Here is a 17,051-nt window from a genome sequence, read left to right on the forward strand (position 1 = left end):
TGGAGAGGAAAAGATCCTTACTTTGGAGAATCAAGTGGTCATTGAACAAAGCAAATGCAGCCAGCTCCAGCAGGAGATGGTTGCGAAGGATGATGAAATTTCGCGATTGCTGAGCATTCCACCTCCGGAGCAGGTTTCCCAAGATTTTTCTACCATATTGACAGAGTTGTATGTTTCTCACTAGGAAAAGGTAAAACAATACTGCCCTTTGCTGCAGCTTGTGCTAAGATACCTTAGTGAAGCGTAATCCCTCTGTGCCGAGGCCAACGCCCTCAGTAGCAGTTCCATGCTTGTTATCGGTCCTAAGTTCCCGATAGCCCAGGGTCTTATTCAGTTGTTGTATTCTGCTCATGATGAAGAATTAAGGGAGAAGGGGATTGCTGACCATCGGCAATTGATTAGAAAGATGAATGTTTTCATTAATCGGCATAGGGTAATCATGCAGGCTTCAACAACCTTTGCACCCTTACAGTTTTTCAGTTTTGGACATCAAGCGACATTTAGAGAGGTTTGTTTCATTGGGCCTGCCTTCTCTATTTCCTGTGGATGATACTATGTTAGGGATTGAGAAAATATTAAGCCAGGTTGAGCATTTGCAACAAGATAGAGCTTTCCTGCAGTGCCTAGGCAATCCTATTTCGACGACCGAGGTGGAGTGTCTTTTACACCCTTTGGCCCAACTCTCTGCTCTCCTGAAGAAGGTCCAGGATGAACCTACACCCTTACCTTTTGATGAAGTGATTTGCCTGGATCATTATTTCCAAAATTTAGAGGCGCAAGTTCCACTCTCTGAGGATGAATGGTTGCCTTTGTAGTAGGCCTTCGATCTACTTTGTCCTATTTTGGCATGAAGTCTGGTCTGCGAGCCAATAGTTTTGGGTTCTCATATTCTGCAGGTAGAATTTCTCTTGTTAGTCGCCAAGAAATGTTCACATTAAAAAGTTTTTGGCTGGGTTTCTTATCTTGCCTTTTTAGTTTTCCAGTAGTGTAAGGTGTACAAGACAATTATCATCTTGACGCTACTTCCTCGGTCCGTATTTGGCGTTCAGCTTTTGGAGTAGCCCACGATGACAAATGGAAAGACGTGATGATTGGGTTTCTTTTCAGGGCCCACCTTTTAGCACTGTAAGCAAACGGTTACCCGACACCATCATGTTTTGGTGGGTGCATTTCTATTTGAAAGGATTTTCTAGCTTTCCCCTCTACAGTTAGTGAAATATTTTCGGTTTATGATAGTATGAAGATCATTGCAAGCAGGGAGTGAAGTCTTGGGACCATTTTGCTAGGTGTGATCTTAAGGGCGACACGACATGGTTTTCTATTCGGGGGTGGTTATGCCTTTTTGACATGTTTGGGAGCTGTTTCTAGAGCCGTGGGCTCTATTTGTTTATTTTTCTCTTGTTAGTAGGGGTGCAGAACTTTTCAAGAAGAACAATTAAGTTTTCTTAGTAGGAATTTTAGCCTTTTAAAACTATTACTATTTTCTGGAGAAGGTTATTCAAATTGTGCCTGCAGCTTTTGTGATACTTCTTTCAGTATGCTTTGATGGTCTTTTCTGTGTTGTTCTATTAGAGTTCCAATAACTTTGGGAATACATTTATCTAAGATTTTGCTGATTAAACTATGTTTTGTACTTGTTATCTGGTAAATGCATGATAAGTATTTCCTTATGTTGCAAAGAAATTTAATTGTATCTTGGTTATGTTCCTGATTCAGACTTGTAGATTGTTGAATGGGCTTTAAAATCATATGTACTTGGGTTTTGTATGCTCATGTCTTTTAAAAAATGCTCTGGTGTATCACCTCAATAATCTAGATTTACTGTTCTTAAAGTTTCCTTCTTTTCCCTTTCCTCCAAACCCATAAGGAAGAGTCGGCTTCTCAATCCTGGAGGTTATTCAGTGAAACCCACACAGCTGGTCCTCCATCACTGAATTTCCCATAAGGTTTTTTGTTTCCAAGGTAAAATTTAGAGTCAACAATATGTACCCCATTTTTGTAGCTTATATGATTCTTGCTCCGATGAGACATTGTATATGACAATTGATATCATTTGTACTATGAGACTTTCATGATGATATATATGAGCTCTTGATTTTATTTCATCATACTTATGTTGATTTATTATGAGATGTCTTTCTATATGATTTATCCTATATGTATGCATATCTTTTCAGTATGGATGTATGTAATGCAGATGAATATGGATATTTATTTTTGTTTCTTTTTCATATGCAAATGAATGATGAAAATGAGTAACTAGTAATGCAAATGTTTATGTTTTTTTTTTCATGCAATAATATGAATGCAAATAAGTATATGAGATGTATGGATCTATATAAGATGCTCATGTATGCAGCTAACATCTCAATACATAAGTACTCGATCGGAGAAACAATGATGAAAAAGAGACCACTTGGCTGACAAATGGTGATTTCTTAAGACTCTCATTCAAAAGATAAAGAGGTTATTGTTATCATGCCAAAATTACTTAAAGTGCATAAAATTTAGAATGAATGCAACCTAAACGTAGTCACTAGATTTGGTATGCTTAATTTTTATCACTGAGCATTTTACAAACACAACATGCAAAATAGAGTTCCTTTCTTTTTACATGCAATATTAATTATCTTGTCTGCAATGACCTTTTTTTTTCATTCATATCCTAGGACAAATTACGCATGCATCCAGATTGCACATTAAAGAATTTCCCTCAAACAGACAAAGAAATGACTCCAACCTCCTTGTAGCATACAAATAAGCGAAGTCGAGGTATGTGTGGCAATTTCAACTTGATGTGAAGGCACTTATCACAGACACCTAGTTGATTAGATGTTTCCAGATCATTGAAATCATTCCTATAAGCAAAAAAAAAAGAAAAGTATTATGCCCCCAATCCTTTCTCCTCTTGGTCAAGATAGACTTCCTCGAGTTACTCAGAGGGAATAATAATCAAAAACCAATTTTAAAAGATAGCACCCAAAGAAAATGTCAAGCATTTCTCAAATAGTTTAGTGATTGTTTTCAGTAGTCTTGTTTTTCTTGTTTACTTAGTGATGAAACTATTCAGTAGTTAGAAGACAGGTGAGTGCCATAGATTGGATGACCTGGTACGACCAACAAAAAGATGACCTGGTTGATACTACTTAGGATATGTAAATTGATCAGTTGATTACCTTAAGACTAGGACATTGATCGGTTTCAAGCCATGAGGGTTCCAAGAGAACCAAGATGTCACATAAGCGACTAAAAGGTATAGCAGGCCTACTGATCTATGCCATTATTTTGATTTGATGATCATTGATAATTATGTCTAGTTCAAAGAGTAAGTACCCCGTATAAGATCGATCTGTTTGGTTTTGAGTGTACCCTTCCCTATATAAGACATGTTGATGTTTGATAGAGTTTGATAGATTGATTAACAAGACATGCGATAAGTTTGGTTGCAAACTTTGAGAATTTGTCTGTTGTTGATTTAGTTTGATGGATGGTCTATGCTTTCTCGCTTTGATTTTTCAGTTTTTGATTTTGAAAGTTTTTTATTTTTAGGATTTTGTTCAGGACATTTTATGACTTTTAGGAGTTTATTCAGGATATTTTATGATTTTTAGGAGTTTGTTCAAGACATTTTATGATTTTTAGGATTTTTTCAGCTATGCCACCCTTATGCAGACCTATATGACATGATGATCTACAGAATGCATATGGAGATAATGAGTTTTTGATATGATCCATGTTAATGCAATATGCATGATGAAGATGCATTTCCTATTTGAACAAGGATGACCATGTTTGTCTAGCACTTTGTAATACATCAATTGAACTAGAGGTACAAAACATTTCATAGATAAGAAGTCAATCGATTCGTAAGGTCCCTTGGAATATCCAAATTAACACACTTAGTGACTAGGATTTACAAATGGAGATGCATAAAAATTCCCCATAGATTCTTGAAACTCTGATCTTCTTTTTCCCATGTGTGTGCAAATGAGTTGATTCCCGCTCTTGTGTTCACTAAAGATCCTTAGCATCCTATATGACTAGCTACATGGGTTATCCTAACTTCAAAAGCATCCTGAATAGAGCCTCGCTGCCAGCAAGCTTTTAGAGATCTGATGAGGTTATAGACTGTAATCTCACAAATATTGCTCCATTGCCAGTAGGCATTCATAGCCCTGATGGAGTTACTCGCATGTTCCCATAGTCAAGCTTTTTTTCTCATCCGCATGCATGATATTTCAGTTATATATCATTGCTCTTTTGCCTTGAGATGAATATTTGGCATAAAACTTTTTCTTTTTTCTTTTTCTTGCCTTTTGTAAGTAATGAAACCTACTTGGGTGTGACAATTACAGCGGCGCTGAAGTAGAATTTTAGATTTTTCACTAGTCATATGATCAACTAGGTGTCTAGAATGAATTAGAGATTTTATTAATGTGTTTGAGATATAACAATTGATAGATTTTGGGTTAACAAGTCTCAAATAGTGAAATCATTACCCAACCATAAGTAAAGCATCATCACAAGGTAATGTTGAAAATGAATGACCTTATGACCTCAAAGACTTCATGTCCGAATATCTAAGGAAGGAGATGACCCTTGTTTGTCTTGAATGCAAAAACCTGATAAACTTGGACAGTTGCCTTGTTTTATTAATGCTTCTATATGCAAATGCAGAAAATTTATGAATGCGATGCATTTGAAAAAGAAACTATATGCAATGCAGTGCTTTTAAGAAAATGATATGCAGTACAAAAGGCAAATGCTAAATGAACCCAACCCTTAGATATAGTATCATTTAAGAGGCATGTTATTCATAGGGTCAGGGAGTTTTGTGTAGGTAGTTTACTAGTCCAGTATAAAGATGTCTTTCCAAGAAGGACTCAGCTAAGTGTACATGTCCAACATCTCCAATGTTGATTTCCTTAGTTTTTGAATATGGTGATGAAACTAGGGTAAAGTCTTATGCAAAGGATTGAATAAGGGGGATGGAAGGATGAAAAAGAGGTGTTGGGTAATGGACTAGATATTGAAAGTTTGGTGCATGAGTGAATGGAAATGTTGGAGGAATCAACATTGGCACACATCTTGAGGGATGATGGATTGATGGAGGAAAAGTGGATCCTAGAATTTGAGATTTCTATGGAGGAACAACCAGGGATTTTGGGACATAAGGATCCAAAATGGATGAAGGAGGTGATGGAGAAATAGATTTGGAAGGTTTGGATGTAGGAACAACAATCTTGGCTATTGATTTGTATTTTTCTTTAGATTGTTGTGCTTCAAGGAGATGCTTAGGGATCCACGTGGTTTTTTATTTTTCATGCTTTTACAATTTCTTAGAACACATTATTTCTTCAAGTTCCTTATGTGATAACTCAGTGATGAATAGTGAGTACCAAACCGGTACTGAGAGGGGGGGGGGTGAATCCATACAGGCACAAAAACTTTTCCTGAACCGGTTTGATTGCAAACTGTAAACTATTGGCAATCCTTAACACTGGTCCAAACCAGACTACTACCGGTTAAACAAAGTGCAACTATGAAAGACATGAACCGGTCAATCTTCTTAGCTTTTCATACAACCTACTCCCTCATTTCCACTTTGTCCTTATGCATAAACAGATAATCTATCATTAGAGATATAATAACTTGCTATATCAACATGATTCGCCGCTTGACAGAAAACAACAAATCATCACATGAAAAGGATATCACACATGACACACATATTTTTCACATGGAAACCCAATTGGGAAAAACCATGGTGGGGATGAATACCCACAAGTTGTTTTAAACTCTTTAGAAGTCTTCTCTATTAGAAGCCTAGTCCGTTTAAAGACTGTTACAATAGGTTCTCGTAGGAACCGATCCTTTTAGGGATCACCCGGTTAAGGGATGGCTAAAATACCCAGTTAAGGGTTAAACCCTGTTAGAGGTTACCTTGTTAAAGGATTTTATGAACTCAATGGCTTTGAGTCACCCTGTTAAAGGATTTATAGCAAGCTGGTTAAAGCTACCCTGTTAAGGGATTTTCCAACTGTTGAAGTGATTAGAGATCAACAAGTATTACAATGATCTGGTAATACCACTCAATGCCAATGTAGATCCACTTTAGTTCCTTCCTTCTGCACACACACTATGCAGGTATCAATCCTCTGAACTAGTCTAGCAAGAATCATGTATCTCTGCACATAGATACACACACAACATTTGCCAACAACCTCAACATGAAACACCGCATCGACCTTATAGGAAACAGATAGGTCAGTAACATAAACCCTAAACCCTAAACACTTAGGTTGAGAAATTTAGTCGGTTCAATACTAACCATTGAACACTTTGCATTTGAATACAACGATCTTGAACATATCTCAAGACATTCTCCATCATTCGTTCTTCACCGCTTCTTGGAGGTGATAACCCATCATGCGTTCTCCACTGTTTACAGAGACTTCACACATTCCCGAGGTAGCTAAGGTCAATCTCCTTCATGCAAGATCCTTCATGTGCACGAGGCTAACATGACAACACGTTCTGATCTTCATTACAATGCTAACTCATCACACAATGCCATTGGTTGAAACACATAGGCTTGAACCACTTTAACCGAAAACCCTGAAGCTAAGACTACCAACCGGTAGTTATGCCATATGTACCCTAGATACAAAAAAATCCATATACCGGTTCTCATTTCGACATATCGATTCTGGTTCACAACATCATACCGGTTCACTTGGACAAGCATATCGCTTCACTTTTTCACATATGCTAGTTCACAACATCATACTGGTTCTCTTTGTCAGTTGCTTAACTTCAATAATCCTATTCACTCTTCATCATGTTACCAGTTCACACCTCAGCATATTACCGGTTCGCTTTCAGCATATTGACATCAATGACAATACAATATCGTCATGTCAACATATTATGCACATATGTCAACAATCTCCCCTTTGGCATTGATGGCAATATACAAAGATATCTCTCTTTCTGCATCACATCTTCCCCTTAATACTGCAGATATCTTTTCCACTTCACATCTTCTCCCCCTTTGACAACAATGCCAAAGTGGAGGCACAAGCTTCCCTGTTCCACTATGTTGCTCCCCCTGAGGAGTAGCATCCTTCAACACATCAATCCTGAAAAGATATAGCAAAGTAAGATTGGACTGATGTGGAGCACAAACCTTTAGATTACCTCTTGAAGGGGCAGCACCCCTAACTCACCTCTCAAATAGGTAAAAGTAGCCTTCGATAGAGGCTTGGTGAATATGTCTGCTAACTGCTCCTTACTGAAAACATGTTCCAATACCACCTCTTTGTTCTGAACCTTTTCCCTTAAGAAATGATACTTGAGTTCAAAGTGCTTGGTTCTAGCATGTAAAACTAGATTCTTGGATATGTTAATTGCACTTGTATTGTCACAGAATATACTTACCAATTCAGATATAGGAACTTTGAAGCCATTCAATACATGCTTCATCCAAATAGTCTAGGTGCAATTCATAAAAGCTACAACATACTCCACTTCTGCTATAGACTAAGAGATACAACTCTACTTTTTACTCATCCATGAGACCAGTCTTCCACCGAAAAAGAATGCACCACCAGTTGTGCTCTTTCGGTCATTTACATTACTAGCCCAATCAGCATCTGTGAACACTTTCAGGTTGAAATCATTATTGTATGGATACCATTATAGACACCTAAAATTAATATTTAATTAATTTGAGCCTATCAACATAATTAATTAACTTAATTGTGTTATCCTTATTCCTCTCAGAATCAATTAAATCTAATTTAATTAATCTTGTCACTATAGTCCAATAATTAATTTATCAAATAAATTAATTATTCTCATATTCCTCTAAAGTCTACTATCAATAATTATTTCCTCTAAACCCACTCAGTTAATTAATTCTAATTAATTAACCTAGTCATGTGATTCCTACAAATCACTTTTTCCTAATCCCACTCAACCTAATTAATCCTTCTAGAATCTATCATAATCATGATTATCATTATTTTCTAATTTTTAATTCCCACTCATGTCACATCAACATTGAGTCTCTCAAAGAAATTCAAATTTCTTTGAATCCCTCAATGCATCCTTATTTTGGGAATTTTTAATTCCTCAAGTTTGAAATTCGAATTTCTCCCCCTTTTTCCAAAGGAATTTTATATTCCTGTTTATGTTCCCAAGGCACCCTTGATCCATGCCTTCCATCCAAAATCAATCTCAATACTTCATAATCAAATCAATCTTGGCCCTCCATTGGCCTCCTCCAATATATAAATTGGGGCTTATTATCCTCACAAAAGGGGATCCATCTTCTCATGCATCCTCATGCTGTCATTTCTTCTCTTCTTTCTCTAATCTTCTAATCCAAATCCTCATATCCATCACTCAAATCCAATAATCCAATAATCCATCAATCCATTAGTCTTGTTGAGCAAAGCAGAGCATTCCAGATTCAAAATCAAGCAAGGAGCAAATCAAGTGGAGCATCACCAAGGGGTGCCTTCACTTTATCAAGCTCAATCTGAAGGAGAAGGTATAAGGTTTGTGAGGTATATGCATTTTTATTCTTGTTTTAAGCATTTCAAATTATATCTTTCAATTTCATATGATTATATGTTTGATTTCCATACTTATTAACTAATCCACCTTAGAAGTCTTTTCCCCTCTTCATTCTGGCATGCCTAGTGGGACCCACGTCCTTGAATTTAACCTTTTTTTTGCAAATTTTTGTGAGTTTTTGTCGCAGGTTCTGCTTCAGCATGAAAACTCGTACAAGTTCCTATCTAACGTTGAACGACTCTGTTTCTTTTGTTGTATAGGCCACTAATAAAACTCATACGATTTGGGATTTGTTGTATGAGCCGGTATAATAACTCGTACGAGTTTCTGTTTACTCATATAAAAACAGAGAATTTTTTTTTAGCATTTTTTTTGTCCTCTGTACCGAAACTCGTATGAATTTTTGTCTTACATAGTACGATTTTTGTGTTCTGTCATATGGTTGTCTGGGGTTTGTCGTACGAGTTGGTGGAATAACTCATACGAGTTGTTTCTATTTACTCGTATAAAAAACAGTTTTTTTTAGTTTTATAATATGGAATATAGTCAAATTTCAAGGCTTTTTCAGGATCAGGAGTTTTTGGATGTTTTGACAGTCTGACAAGTGTTTGCAGATCTCATTTGTCAAAGGATTCGTCAATCAAATCTATGCTTGTCAAAGACTTCATTTTGAAACTACTAACCAAGTGGTGTTGCAGGTTGCCTTGGAGATTCGATTAAATCGTGTTTTCGATTTTTAGGCACTTAGGCTTAATTAGGGGGATAAATGAATCATTGTCTTTTATGTTTGTGGAAAGTGTGAAAGTAGGAGAGTATGCTCTTGTCTATCTAGACAATCAAAAATCTAGACCTTTGGTACTTTTCTATCTGTTTAGCGCCTGTCTACAAATCTGCTCTATTAAATTTATTTGTTTTATCTTCACTCCATTTTCCTCCAAACTTCACTAGATCCCCCGCATTACCATTTTGCACATTTCCTTCATAGGGGACCTTATCCCAAAATCCACTTTTTGAAGCCCAAAATCTCACATTCCTTTATTTTTAGGGTTTGTCGTAACTCCTTCCACTTTTACCCAATCACCTCCAAATTTTTCCACATTGTCTATCTTCAACTTTTGCTTCTTTGTCCCTCTTGGACAAATTTTTCCATTCCTTCACCTCTCCTCCAAAATCCCCATTTTATGTTTGCCTATCCCTTGGAAAGTGGCAAAAACCTAGTCAAACCCCATTTACCCATCAAAGATTCCTCCAAATCCACATTTGTCATTAGTAAAAAAGTTTTTATTCATGTTTTTCTACTTATTCCCAAAAATTCAAGAAAATTAATATTTTTGTCATTTTGTTGTCTTTTGTAGGACACTTGTTGAAGACTCCATTTTTCAAACTACTAATCAAGTTGTTTTGTAGGTTGCCTAGCTGATTCAACCAAATATTATGCATTTATTTAAATTAGGCACTTAGATATTAATTAAAATGGAATGAACCATTGTCTTATGTGTTTTTAAGAAAAGCGTAAAGGTAGGAGAGTATGCTCTCATCTTGCTAGATGATCAGAAATCCAAACCCTCCAACCTTTTCTTGTTTGATTGCGTGTTTACCTCTAGCGGGCCTACCCTCCCAACTTTCTCTTTGAGAAGGTAAGAGGGGAATGACCCAAGTGAGTACACCTGGACCTGGGGTTCCCAACTCACTATAATAACTAGGCCATTGACTACGAAAGGGTCAATGGTTGGGGCTATATGAGAGTTCACTCTCACATTGGGTGCTTAGTAGGATCCTAGAGATTTCCATCACGCTTGCATGACTACTAAGTTCTTGGTGCTTCATTGGGCTATAGGCCTCAATTGCGCTTGTGCAACTTCGAAGGGTATCTCCTAACGGGAAGACTTACTAAACACCTTGTTTATAGTGGCCAAAAACCTTCTAGTCATTGGTGCAGGAGGTCGGACCTCTGAAGCCGCCCATATTTTTACGGCCCTTAGTAGAGACACAAAGTTTGGCATGAGAAGTTTTCATGGGAATTGATGCTTGGCTTCCCCGAGAAGTGAGTGCCATGGAGGGGAGCCAGTGGGGTCAAGCATCTAAGTGTCCACTCTGGGTAAGCGTTGCTGGGAAACCAATTGGGATCCATTGACTATTGTCTTTTCTTGCCATAGGATGTGTTGTGAATGCGCATGAGTGTCTTTTGAGTCTAACTTCTCTTGACCATTGTGTTTTCTTTACTTGACATCTCTTGCCAAGTCCATCCCCCACAACCAATCAATCATCCCTCTTTCCAAATTCCATCTTGCCATCATAATCCATTTCTATCTATCCAAGAAACTCTCCAATCCCCAATCCACTTTCATCCATTCAAACAATCATCCTTCCTCAACTAATATTCATTCTTCCTTCAATCCAACCAATCAAACCAATTCCAATCAATCAAATCCATCCATCTTCCTAATCCAATTCAATCCAATCTAATCCAATTCAATCCAATTCCAATCAATCAAATCCATCCATCTTCCTAATCCAATTCAATCCAATCCAATCCAATCCAAATCCTAATCCAACCCTAACCCAATCAAACCAAGTCCTAATCCAAGGACCAATCCAATCAAGTCCTAATCCAAGAATCAGTCCAATCAAATCAATTCCAATCCAAATCAAACCCAATCAAAAACCCAACCAAATCAAATCCATCATCATTCCAATCCAAGTCCTAATCCTCATCTTCATAATCTTTCCCCTCCAAAACATATTCATCCAATTTCAACATGACTATCCATAATTTCAAAGCTTGGTATGAGAAGTTCACGAACCTACCTACCAAGTTAATCCCATAATCTCCCACTCACCTATCATACCTCCATCCATCCCATCTCAACACATTGCACCCAATCCCAATCTATACCATATCTCTTATCCTTCCTCTACCTTCAACAAGGGAAATCCATCTTATTCCCCATCCATATCTCCATCTTATTCCCCATCCACATACTCCTCTAATCCAATATGTATACCTATATCTCCCTCCCCGTCTACATCCCAATCCCCCACACTTCATGATACCCCCATTTCTCCATCTACTCACATCAAAGCTTTCATATCTTCCTCCATCACATAATCCCCACAACTCCAAACATGCCAAAAGCTTGTTCCAAAGCATGCTAGCATAGAAACCTCTCCATCTCATGATCCATCTCCCTCTCATAATAATATAATTCCTCTATCATTCACATGATCCTCTTCCATCTCATGATCCAATCACCCCTCCCACTCCATCTCATGATAATCTCTCTAGTCAAGATCAAAGTATCCCTTCATCTCCATGTCATGATCCCAATCCATCTACACTTAAAAATAATTATTGTAGTTATTTTTTAATTCCTCACATAATTAATTCTGATTCTGATCATGTCTTATACAGGATGAATCCTTCCTGAAACCAGATGCTCTGATCATGTCTTATACATGATGAATCCTTCCTGAAACCAAACGCTCTGATCATGTCTTATACAGGATGAATCCTTCCTAAAACTAGACGTTGTGATCAATCATGTCTTATACAGGATTAATCCTTCCTAAAACTAGATGCTTTGATCATGTCTTATACAAGATGAATCCTTCCTAAAACTAGACGTTGTGATCAATCATGTCTTATACAGGATGAATCCTTCTTGAAACCAGACGCTCTGATCATGTCTTATATAGGATGAATCCTTCCTAAAACCAGATGTTGTGATCAATCATGTCTTATACAGGATGAATCCTTCCTAAAACTAGATGCTCTGATCATGTCTTATACATGATTAATCCTTCTTGAAACTAGACGTTGTGATCAATCATGTCTTATACAGGATGAATCCTTCCTGTAACCAGATGCTCTGATCATGTCTTATACAGGATGAATCCTTCCTAAAACCAGATGTTGTGATCAATCATGTCTTATATAGGATGAATCCTTCCTAAAACTAGATGCTCTGATCATGTCTTATACAAGATGAATCCTTCTTGAAACCAGACATTGTGATCAATCATGTCTTACACAAGATGAATCCTTCCTGAAACCAGATGCTCTGATCATGTCTTATACAGGATGAATCCTTCCTGAAACTAGACGTTGTGATCAATCATGTCTTATATAGGATGAATCCTTCCTAAAACCAGATGCTCTGATCATGTCTTATATAGGATGAATCCTTCTTGAAACCAGACGTTGTGATCAATCATGTCTTATACAGGACAAATCCTTCCCGAAACTAGATGCTCTGATCATGTCTTATATAGGATGGATCCTTCCTGAAACCAGACGCTCTAATCATGTCTTATATAGGATGAATCCTTCCTGAAACAAGATGCTCTGATCATGTCTTATACAAGATGAATCCTTCCTAAAACCAGATGCTCTGATCATGTCTTATACAGGATGAATCCTTCCTAAAACCAGATGCTCTGATCATGTCTTATACAGGATGAATCCTTCCTAAAACCAGACAATGTGATCAATCATGTCTTATACACAATTAATTATTTTTAATTCCTCACATAATTAATTAATTAATTATGTTAATTCAAATTGTCCTCAATATTAATTAAATATAATTAATATTGTCACTCATGTGTAAACCCCTCATCCCCTTGCACTCTACACTTGGGGGCAAGATTCATCCACACAATCCTCCCATCCATCTACATCATATTTAAGTCCATTCTCCTATCCTATCTTTGATCTTGACTATCCTATCCATATCCTCCATCTATCCTCTTACTAATCCTTGATTCTCCCTTGTCATTGGTTCCATTCAATCAAATCCTATCCACCAATCCACCCCATCCAATCTAATTGATAATCCAATCCTATCTTATCCAATCATCTCTTCCAATTCAATCATTAATCCCATCCTCAATCCAATCCTATTCAATTATCCTTCCCCCTTTTCATCCTATCTAATCATTTATCCTTCTTCCAATCCTATCCAATCCATCAAACTGAGCTTTCCCCATCTACCCGAGCTCGCACTAACTTGTGCCTAATCCAAGCACCCATCCATACTATGCTAATCAAATCCAAGTGAAAATCCTCTCATCTACAGATCTTGTACATCCAACTTGTCTTTTGTCATATATCAATCAATCCATCGGGATACATCCTTCCCTAGTCTGGCAGCTTATCCAAATCCATGTCCTACTCTTGGCAAGATATATCACTTGGTCATGTACATGTTGTTTGCATGTTTGAGCTTTTCACTTTATTTTTCATCTTGTGTCCTAGGACTATACTTGTTCATGAGTTCCTTGGTCATCCTATATCTTGGTATGTCTTGGCTCATGTATAATGGGGCATAGTTTTCATGGCATGGTGTGTTTGAAGGTCTTCCTTGTACAAACCGACAACCCTGCATTAGTGTTTATCAACACTTACATGATTGTGTGCAAGGCATTCCTATTTGACTGAGCATCAGTCCATGCCTCAGATCTTCATATCATCCTGGTTCTTATAATCAGTGGTGTAGACTATCTATGGCAATATCAAATCTAGGTTTTCTCTCTATACTTGCTCAACAAAAAACATCCAATCCATTTATCATTTCTTTTTCCTATTTCATTCACAACATTCCAACCCATTCTAGTTCCATCTTTCATTATCTTCATCCTTTTATCACTTATTCTTCTAATTCCTCTCGAGAGCACACTCGTGTTCTTCAAACTCACATGTTCTCTCGAGGGGGTATACCACTGCTTCCTCATCATCCTTCCTCCTTATCATTCTTCCTCATCCCATGACTGGGGCATTATGCTACTAGTCCTTATCCCTTTCTTCCACTATGTTTTATTTCTTCTTTGATATAACATCATTTCACGATGCTATATCAAAGAGGGGAAAAATGTAGACACCTAAAATTAATATTTAATTAATTTAAGCCTATCAACATAATTAATTAACTTAATTTATCCTTATTCCTCTCAGAATCAATTAAATCTAATTTAATTAATCTTTTCACTATAGTCCAATAATTAATTTATCAAATAAATTAATTATTCTCATATTACTCTAAAGTCCCCTCTCAATAATTATTTCCTCTAAACCCACTCAGTTAATTAATACTAATTAATTAACCTAGTCATGTGATTCCTACAAATCACTTTTTCTTAATTCCACTCAACCTAATTAATCCTTCTAGAATCTCTCATAATCATGATTATCATTATTTTCTAATTTTTAATTCCCACTAATGTCACATCAACATTGAGTCTCTCAAAGAAATTCAAATTTCTTTGAATCCCTCAATGCATCCTTAGTTTGGGAATTTTTAATTCCTCAAGTTTGAAATTCGAATTTCTCCCCCCTTTTTCCAAAGGAATTTTATATTCATGTTTATGTTCCCAAGGCACCCTTGATCCATGCCTTCCTTCCAAAATTAATCTCAACCCTTCATAATAAAATCAATCTTGGCCCTCCATTGGCCTCCTCCAATCTATAAATTGGAGCTTATTATCCTCACAAAAGGGGATCCATCTTCTCATGCATCTTCATGCTGTCATTTCTTCTCTTCTTTCTCTAATCTTCTAATCCAAATCCTCCAATCCATCACTCAAATCCAATAATCCAATAATCCATCAATCCATTAGTCTTGTTGAGAAAAGGAGAGCATTCCACATTCAAAATCAAGCAAGGAGCAAATCAAGTGGAGCATCACCAACAAGCGCCTTCACTTCACCAAGCTCAATCCGAAGGAGAAGGTATAAGGTTTGTGAGGTATATGCATTTTTATTCTTGTTTTAAGCATTTCAAATTATGTCTTTCAATTTAATATGATTATATGTTTGATTTCCATACTTATTAACTAATCCACCTCACAAGTCTTTTCCCCTCTTCAACCATAACCCATAGTCACTAGTTCCCTTCAGATATCTAAGAATCCGCTTGACTGCTACCAAGCGGTAATACCCACTGCATGTGCAATGCCTGGTCTGCTATGCACTACATAATGCAGCTTACCAATCATTGATCGGTATTCCTTCTCATTTACCAATGCCAAGTCATCCTCTTTTGATAGTTTACAACTGGTTACCATTGGTGTACCAATCAGTTTACTATCTTTTATGCCAAAGGTCTTCAACACCTCTTTGACATACTTGGATTGAGTAATAAAGATTCCATTTTTCATTTGCTGAATCTGCAATCCAATGAAGAACTTAATTTCCCCTATGAGTGACATTTCAAACTCCTTTTTCATCTCATCTGCAAAGTCATGACTCATCTTGTCATCTCCACCAAAGATTATGTCATCAACAAATGCTTCACAAATCAGAATTTGATCTCCTTTTGATTTCAAGTAGATATTGCTATCTTCACTTGTTCTTTCAAATCCAATCTTCACATGATGGGAATGCAAGCGTTCATACCATGCTCTTGGTGCCTGCTTCAGTCCATATAAGGCTTTATGTAGCCTACACACCATGTCACTATCTTCTGATAGGGCAAAACCATCTAGTTGCTCTATATACACTTCATCTTCAAGTATTCCATTTAAAAATGTAGATTTTAGATCCATTGGTATACCTTGAATCCTTTAAAAGTTGCATATGCAAGAAGCATATGAACTCCTTCCAATCTTGCTACTGGAGAAAAGGTTTCACCATATTCTTCTCCTTCTTCTTGGGCATATCCTTTACATACTAGTCTGGCTTTGTTCCTTACCACTGTGCCATCCTCATTTAGCTTATTTATGAAAACCCATTTGGTTCCAATGACATTTTTATGCTCCGATCTGGGTACCAAAGACCATGTACTATTCTTTTCTATCTGGTCAAGTTCCTCCTCCATTGCCTTGATCCAGTCTTCATCTTTATGTGCCTCTTTGAATGATTTAGGCTCAAATTCAGAGATCATACATGAGCTTTCTTTGACCTTTCTTCTTGTAAGAATTCTTGCATCTTTGTCTCCTATGATCTTCTTTGGATCATGATTGAGTTTGACATACCTAGGTATGTTCTTAACAACTTCCTCTTGCTTTTCTTCATCATCCTCATCTTCATCAACATCTACCGGTGTACGAGCACAATTGTTTGTACTGGGTTGATTTGCAAATGGTTCCCAAAAGGTTACTACCGGTTCATCTCCTACATGCTCTCTATCGGTTTCCTCTGATTTCTCAGAGTTTTCATCAACCCTAACATTGATGCTTTCAACAATTCTCTGAGTCCTATTGTTGGAACATTTGAGAGCTTTTCTCTTAGTGGAATACCCTAGGAATATTCCCTCATCACATTTAGCATCAAACTTGCTCTGATGTTCACTCCTCTTGATATAACATTTACTACCAAACACACTGAAGTAGCTTACCACTGGTGTCTTACCGGTCCAGGACTCATAAGGAGTCTTATCCTTTCCTTTCTTGATGAGTACCTGGTTCATTGTGTAGACTGCAGTGCTTACCACTTCTCTCCAAAAGGTGTGAGCGACCTTTCCTTGGATCAAT

The sequence above is a fragment of the Cryptomeria japonica genome, chromosome 6 (genome assembly GCF_030272615.1).
Source record: "Cryptomeria japonica chromosome 6, Sugi_1.0, whole genome shotgun sequence".
Lineage (NCBI taxonomy): Eukaryota > Viridiplantae > Streptophyta > Pinopsida > Cupressales > Cupressaceae > Cryptomeria > Cryptomeria japonica.